This window comes from Hibiscus syriacus, unplaced genomic scaffold, assembly GCF_006381635.1.
Source record: "Hibiscus syriacus cultivar Baekdansim isolate YM2019G1 unplaced genomic scaffold, ASM638163v2 tig00110597_pilon, whole genome shotgun sequence".
NCBI lineage: Eukaryota > Viridiplantae > Streptophyta > Magnoliopsida > Malvales > Malvaceae > Hibiscus > Hibiscus syriacus.
Window position 1 is genome coordinate 7,822,083 of NW_024062795.1, and position 9,123 is coordinate 7,831,205.

Sequence of the window (9,123 nt, forward strand, 5' to 3'; positions counted from 1 at the left end):
AAACACTATTGGGAATGGTATTTAAGGCTTGGCTTTCCCACTTCCTTGTTGAGTGATAGAGAACAAGGGGGACTCTCGCGCGCCGCCGTCCGTCTCGTCTCGTCTCATCTCGTGGTCGTGGTAATACGTGTCTTTGACACGTCCGCGCGAATACTATCTTTTTAGAGAAAATTCTTAAGAAACAAATGCAATACCGACTATCGCAACGAACTTGGAATAAATCGCAACGCGAACTTGGACTATCGCAATGCTTGCGAATTATCGATCGCATTGCGATTTAGTTGGTCATTTTGACAAATCCAAAAAAAGTTGGTGGCATTTTTTGTCAATGAGGTTATTTTCTCTTAAAAATAAATAAACCTCAAACTAAACCAAAACATATGCAAGCTGAATTTGCAGCAAAACGAAGCATTATCATTATTAAGGTTAAATATCACTTCAAATATAATATAATTCGTATATTCATATTTGCATCTTTTCGCATGTTATAATCGTGTTTCGTTATATTCATTGTAGAGAGTACAACAATGGAGTTTAGGTCAATGAGCATCGTACGGTTCTAATCTGCACTTGCAATGGGTTGTATCCAATTAAGTAATTATCATAATCGTTTCGTATACATAATATAAAAGAAACTCTACTCGCATCCATTTTTTCTATAAAAAAAAGTGCTCCATCCAAAAGTTGATCGACTCAAAATCCAATGAACAATCCTTATATCCACTTCACGCCGGAATCTGTGGAGCATGGCCAAATCACTGAGGCATTGAACATAGGTCGTTAGAGTGTGTTGTGGAGGAGATGATACCGGAGAAGCATCGCCGGAATCTTTGCCTTCAGCTTACCTTTCATAGTTTGATTGTTTGAGTCAAGGGTTTGATTATTGCATGCAGAGCACAACAATGGAGTCGAAACTCAAGGGAATGTTCTGTACTGGTCAAAACTTGAAATTTGTCAAATTGAAAAACCTTAATCGTGCAAGCTTTTGGGTTGTTAACTTAATGAAGATGATAAAAGTCTGTATTAGCCGAGTTAAATCTTCACCATTACTGAGTTTTCGTTTCGAAAAAGTTATGAAGTGAAGAACTCAATGATGGTGATGATTTAACTGCAATTAACATAGGAATAAGTTTTATCATCTATTAAATCAACAACCCTATAGCTTTCCCAGCCAAGATTCTATAGTCTAGCAAATTCAAGGTTCCGACCAATACAGTACGTTCCCTTGGTCTCGACTCCAGTGTTGTGTTCTGCATATAATAATCAATACCTTGATAGAAACAACCAAATTATGAAAGGTACAGTAAAGGCAATGAAATGGGTGAAAGGGATATGTTGTTTTTGGAAACTCCAAATGATCTAATGAGAATGGTGAGATATGTGGATATATATATATATATATATATATATATATATATATATATATATATATATTCTTCGTGAGTCCAGTTTTAAGTTGATTAATAGATATTTCATCACTTCTTTATCTTAGATTAATCCTAATTTCACCTCTCAATTATCTTAATATATATTCGTTCATGTAAAATTATTTCTTTTAAATAAATTTAGTTTAATAACCATTCTATTTAACAAACAACACAAGATAATAAATGATTAATATGGGAAATTTTTTAAAAAGGATAATGATATGAAAAAATATATATATAATAACCTCACACAAACATACTATTTTTAAACTAATTATAAATATACCAAAGTTTATATTAATGTGTAACATTAAACGCAATTATATATAAGATAAAATGGATGTACAAACTACGTGAAGAGCAAGAAATTGGTTGGGAAATGCAAGTGTTATGTAAAAATGCATGTTATGATGTGTGCTGGGTGAAAAATGCAAGTTTTGTGTAATGATGGTTTGACCATAGAATAGTTATTGATTTGGAAAACATGTTAGTTATATGAAGTTGTGTGAACGATATGTTTTGAGATGTTTGACATTATATATATATATATATATATATATATATATATATATATAAAAGATGTTATATTTACAAGTTTAGTAACTAATAAACGAATGAGCTTTATGATTAGAAATTAGATGTAAATAATAAATGAATGTTAGACACGAAATGAATTTAAAAGATAATATTATCCTAATATAAATTATGAAATGAACTTGAAAGATATTAAAAAAATTTATAATTAATGCTTATATACGGTCTCAAAACTTTGACACGAAAATTAATATTTATACTGTTGATATTTATGCTTGAACTTGATAGAATGACACTTAAGTATTGTATGCATGCATGAAGGAGCTTGAAGGGTTTTGTCTTTAACGTTATAGTACTCTAGTAGGATTCTTTTTGGCAAAATAATGTATAAGATCGACAATATCATTGATATATATATATATATATATATATATATATAATATACATGTGGGCATTTCATAATTTGATAGAGCACAAGGTTCTAAATCTTGAGGTCGTGGGATCGAGTTTCATGGAGGGCATTTCATAATTTGGAGGTCTCCTACGAGAAGCTGCTCTCAACCTAGTGTTGGGGGCAACCTACTATCTTACCTCCCCTTATCTCATTACATATGGGAACCAGGGACAGCTGCAATGTGGCATGAGATTGCAGGTTTTATCCATGCCTAAAAGGCTCAATAATTTCTGCTTGGAGCTTCAGGCTATGGCTGCTCTCTATAATATATAAACATATTCACATACCAACAAAACCCTCCTTCTATTTTGGTTACTTTGATTCATTCAATGCAAAGGTAGAGCCTTGAAGAAGAAAAAAGCAGCAATAGAAATGGCTCAGATTACAATCTCCAAATCATCATTAATGATCAACAATGCTTCTTTCTTCATGAGGTAAATTTCTTTTTATTTGTATATGTAGAAGTTGAACGACTGTTTGTGAATATGTTTCTTTGAGGGGAAAAAACTTTCCCAGAATGTTGTATCAGCTTTCTCAGGAAGGTTGAAGAAGATCATAAGAAAACGGAGGAAAACCCAGATTGAGGATTCCATATAGATCTCAACGATTTCCCTGGTGGACCAGATGGATTCGAGCAAGTTTCAAGGTTCTGTTACAGCCATGGAAGAGTTGAAATCACAGTTTCAAATGTCTCTTCTTTATTGTTCTGCATTTTCCCTTGGCATGACAGAGAAAGCTTCAACCAACAATCTCTTGAGACAAACAGAAAAGTTCCTTGAAGGGATGTTCAATTGGTCCTGGAATGATATAATGATGTCTCTGAGGAGCTGTGAACCATTCTTTCCGTATGCAGATTCTTATGGTCTAATCCAAAAGCTGATTTTTGCACTTCTAGCAAAGATTGCTCAGAATTCAGATATGAACTTCATAGCTTCTTCTTCTTCATCATCATCTTCACCTGAAACAAGTTTTGGTTTCAGATTCTCTTCAAAATCAGGCAAGGATTGGTGGTTTGATGACTTGACAATACTGAGTCCAAAGATTATTGAAAAAATCATCAGAAATTTGAGTGCTTATGGGAACCAAAACAACATCTTTACACTCACAAGGTTCCTTCTCCATTACCTCAAAACTAAACCCCAAGGTTCTTCCCCAAGCTCAAAATATGAATACAGTGGCTTAGCTGACACAGCTGTTCATGGGGTTATTTTAGTGGGGAAAACCAAATTTTCTTGCAGGAAACTTTTCTGGGTTTTGAGACTTATTTCAGGTTTTAGTCTCAGCAAAGACTATAGGGCAGACTTGGAGAGATTAATTGGTGAGAATCTTGATGAAGCAACTGTGGATGACTTGTTGGTTTCAGGACACAACAAGGGTGTTTATGATGTCAATCTTGTAATAAGATTGATTAAAGTGTTTGTCAATAGTAATGAAGAGATGAATTCACAGAAGATGAAGAAGCTTGGAAGATTGATAGATAAGTACTTAAGAGAAATATCTCCAGACCAGAACCTTAATGTCTCCAAGTTCCTTGCAGTTGTTGACAGTTTACCAGATTCTGCAAGAGATTGCTTTGATGGGGTATATAGAGCTATTGATTTCTATCTTCAGGTGATCTTTTTAATACCCTTTTTTTCCTCTATTGTTTCATTTGATTTATGCTAATTAATCAAACAATTGGGTATTGCAGTCCCATCCAACACTTTCATTTGTGGACAGATCAAAGCTATGCAGATGTCTCAACTACGAAAAGCTGACATTTGAAGCAAGCAAAGAGCTTGCTAAAAATCCCAGAATCCCACCAAATAGTTCAGTCCAAGCACTCATTTGTCAACAATCTAAAGTGTCCCAAAATGGATTTTATATCAGAGGACTAACAATGGCAACCTTGGCAAGAACTCGCATGGACAGATGGTGTTGTTCAATGACAACACCATGGATTCATCATCATCAGATGAAGATATGAAACTCAATTTGCAGAAGATGCAATGGAGAGTTGTGGAATTGGAAAAAGCATGAAAGAGATGAAGGGGGAGATGTCAAAGTTGGTGAGGAATAACACTGGCATTCTCCCTTTCTTCAATGGAACTTTACCAGGATTTTGTTGAAATTTCTTTGTATAATTACTGGGGGAAATAGAGGAAAAATATATATTGTAGCAATATATTAAATATAGAATTTCAAAATAAGGTTTAACAAATCATTTAACAGTCTCTCCCACTTAATTACAAATTATTTAATTAAACATAAATAACAATTTATTAAATTAAATATTATTTTTGTGAGTATCGGATCTACAAAAGATATATCAATACAAAAATCAATTACATAGTAAACGAAAGAAAATACAGATCTTTACAAGAAAGTAATTTTTATCCAAACAATAGACCCAATTTGAGTAAAAAAAGAAGTTAATATCCGAATTTGATATGTACTTTTTATTTTAAACCTGGATTTATATTTTTCATATTAATTGTTAAAATTAGATTTTCAGTATTTTTGACCACGTAGCACACTAATTTTATATTTCTTGTTAGAATTTAAAAAATTTATTATTACATATAATTATAAATAAACGATCCTAGAACAATAAAAAAATAAAGATAAAAACATATTTTATTTTAAAGAAATATAAAAGAGAAAAATTATAAAAAAGTCACTATAATTATGAACAAATTACATAGGATTATATGAATTTATATGAAATACTAAAAGTCTAGATATATGTATATAGTTGTACCAACGTACTATTTTTTTTTTTGAATAGATGGACACGATAATCTTAGTTGAATAAAATTGTATCTTGAGATAAAACCCAACCCAAAATAGTAATTCATCACTAATCTCTATTCGAATCAAATCAATCAAAATTTAAAATATATATTCTAACAATCACATCATCTAAATGATTAAAAATTAGACAAATGTCAAATTTGAATATTAATATGAAAAAATATTAAGAGTCAAACCAAAAAATCTGAACTCAAGAATTACAAGTTATTGTATTTTAAATTTTATGATATAACATTATTTTAAGAGAAAATCGCTTCAGTGACCAAAAATGCCTTATAATATACGATTTTAACCAACTTTTTTTGGATTTACCAAAATGACCAACAAAATCGCAACGCGATCCCCAGAATCGCAAATCAGTTTCCAAAATCGCAACGCGATTCTTGAAAATCGCAATGCGATAGTACAAATTCGCATTGCGATTTTCAAGAATCGCAACGCGAACACATAAATCGCAACGCGTATCCGTAAACCGCAACGTGTATCCGTAAATAGCAACGTGTATCCGTAAATCGCAATGCGTATCCGTATATCGCAACGCGTATCCGTAAATCGCAACGATAATCCGTAAATCGCAACGAGAATCTGTAAATCGCAACGATAATCCGGAAATCGCAACGAGAATCTGTAAATCACAACACTGAAATTTTGGGTATATAACTACGCAACAGCAGCAAATCATAAACTAAATCCCTAAATCGCAACTCATTCCATCTCCATCTATCACTCTCTCCGGCGACATCCGTTCCTATATCCAACGACATCCTTCCCAATCCGGCAACAGGTTTTAGTTTCGCAGCTCGTCTGTTTAGTAAATTAATTTACAACCATGAAATCATCTAATGTTGATCATGTTTGGATAGATTTGTGTTTTGGAGGGTCATGGGATAATGTTCATGGTGTTTTACAATATATGCCTTTACCCATGAATCTTTAACTAAAATTGTCTTTACAAAAGTTAACTTATGAAACTCTAATGCTACGTGTTTCAAATAAATTGAATTTAGAGCCCCTAAGTGGATTTAGGCTATCTTATCAGAGAAATGGTAAAGTTTATTTGTTAACCGACAATGAAGATGTTGAACGATTCATTGCTTACATTAGTGTTTCACAAGATGATGTTACATTGTATGTTGTTGAACCTAGAAGTAGTATTGTTGGGTCAGTAGCGGGTAGTAATCAACTAAGTTTTTCTCAAAACCCACAACCTTTCTCTAATCCAAATCCCAATCAACTTTCAGCACCAAATTCCGGTTTTCGTATTGACCAGTTAGACGATGATGAGCCAACAGAAAAAATTGTGAGTACTAGTCAGTATTCGAAATTTGGTCTTGGTCAATATCTGGACTTTGATATTGGTCAATACACGGATTTTGATGATGTTTCAGAAGAAGAAACAGACCCTGCGTGTAATGATTTTGATATTGGTCAATACCCGAATTTTGATGATGAAACAGCCGTTGCCGAAGAATGTATTGTTGATGATAATGAGGAGGAAGTTACAACTGTGAATGAACATGTTGAACATCCATTCTGTAATTCATATAATCCTGAAGAAGAAAAAGAAGAAGAAAAAGTCCCCGAAGAAAAGAAAATGCCACGGGCGTATAACTGGAATATGCCAGAATTACTTCAGATACCGGAAGAAGAGTTGGTAAAGAAAGCAGTTGATTGTTACACAAAAGTTATTCGTATCAAGAAAGATGATTGTTTTGATACAAAGGAAGACTTGAAGATAGATTTGTATACGAAATGTGTGGAAGATGGCTATCAACTAAAAGTTAACAAATCAAGCAAAGATCGTTTCGAAACAAGGTGTATGATTGACAAAAACTGTACGTGGCGTATGATTGCAAAGAGAATAAAAGATTGCGAAATGTTTCAAGTTAGGACTTTTATTGATAAACATACATGTTCAAGAACCCAAGTTTTTCCTCACCATAGACAGGCAAACAAAAAGGTGTTGGGTGGTTTTCTGGCTGAGTTAATGTTTTTGAATGGCAGGGTATATCGGGGACATGAAATTATGACTGACATGAATGCTCGGTTCAAGATTAGTATATCATATTCTCAAGCTTGGAGAGCCAAATGTTATGCCTTGGAATTGTTGAGGGGGTCGCCAGAAGCATCGTTTGCCCAATTGTCGGCTTATTGTCACAATTTAAAGCTGAAAAATCCTGGGTCGGTAACTCATATCAAAACAGATAGAGATGGACACTTTGAGTTGCTGTTTATCGCCATTGGTGCTACGGTTAGTAAATCAATATAATTTTGTTGACTCATTTTTGTTAGTTACATGCATTTCACATTTAAATGATTATATTTCTTGTGTATATTATTTTGTAGATTCGTTCGTTTATTACTTACATGCGCCCAGTTATTATAGCTGACGGAGCACATTTGAAAGGTCGATACCTTGGAGTAAACTTATTAGCAGTAGCCATGGATGCTAACAATGGGATATTGCCAATAGCTTACGGGGTTGGCAAATCTGAAACCTCTGATTCATGGACATGGTTTATGGGGGCATCTTAGGGATTGCATAGGTCCTATTAGCAATCTGACAATCATATCCGATAGGGCAAACTCAATTGACAACGCTGTTAGAAGGTGTTTCCCAGATGCTTTTCATGGACTTTGTGGTGTTCATTTGTATAGAAATCTAAAATCAAGGTCTGCTGGTATAAAAAAGCACAAATGGACATACTGGAAGGCTGTAAAAGCTTATCGGGAAGTGGATTTCAATAAGCATATAAATTGTTTAAGACGTGTTTTGCCTCAGTGTGCTCAAACACTAGAAGATGTCGGGTTTGAAAGATGGTCAAGAGTACATCAACTTGGAGCAAGATATGGTTTCATGACGTCTAATAGTGCAGAATCAATCAACGCTCTAAGTCGTCATTCCCGGAAATTACCCATTACTATGTTAATGGAGTTTTTTTCGAGCCTCTATTCAACAGTGGTACTACAAGAAAAGAAACCATGCAGGTATTATTTCTTTGAATTCGTAACTTATCATATTTATATTTTACTAAGTATTGTTTATTTAAATTTACAGGAACATTGGAACATCGTGTTACACCATGGACTGAAAAAAAGATAACGAAACGTGTTGTGAAGTCATCGTCATGGAGAGTTGAACCATGTTCAAACACTTTGTTTCAAGTACTGGATAATAACTTAAATGGGCTAGTCGATCTAAATGCAAAGACGTGTAGTTGTATGAAATGGCAAACATCTGGTTATCCGTGTGGCCATGTTATAAAAGTTGCTCTTCATTTAAACCAAGATGATTCAAGCGCATACGCTATGGATTGCTACACTACAGAAGTTTATCGACAGACTTATGCCGAGATTGTCTACCCTATTTCACATCCTTCTGAGTGGGACATACCAGATGACTTACAAACAGTTTTGCCACCAGCCATGGACAGAAGGCTACCTGGCCGACCAAAAAGTCACGATCGTATACCGTCTAAGGGTGAAGAGAAGAAGAGATCGACATGTAGTCGGTGCAAGGAAAGTGGTCAGACAAGGTTGACATGTGGATCACCAGTGCCATCAAAATCATCTTTTCCTCTACCAAAATATGGATCCTCATCAAAATCCAAAGCTCATATGGTGTCAAGCAAAAGACAATCATCTTTAAAATCCCAATCACAATTGGCTTCACCTTTTGGGACTGTTAACTTAGGTGATTTTTAAATGCAAACGTTGTATTATGTGGATTTTATGTGTGAACTTTTAACATTTTCAGTTGAATTAATGACTCAGGCCAACCATTTTGACTTAACCAACTCTTGTTATTCAGTTGTTATCACTTATTAGGCATGCATTTGACTATCGCAACACGGAAATTACAATCGCAACGAGAGAATCGCAATGCGAAATGAAAATCCCAACATGAAAATCGCA

At 34.1% G+C, this 9,123-nt stretch overlaps 1 pseudogene; it reads left to right on the top strand.

Moving 5' to 3' along the window:
- The first annotated feature begins 1,317 nt into the window (after positions 1–1,317).
- LOC120134315 lies at positions 1,318–4,554 on the top strand (annotated as a pseudogene).
- The last annotated feature ends 4,569 nt before the right edge of the window (positions 4,555–9,123 follow it).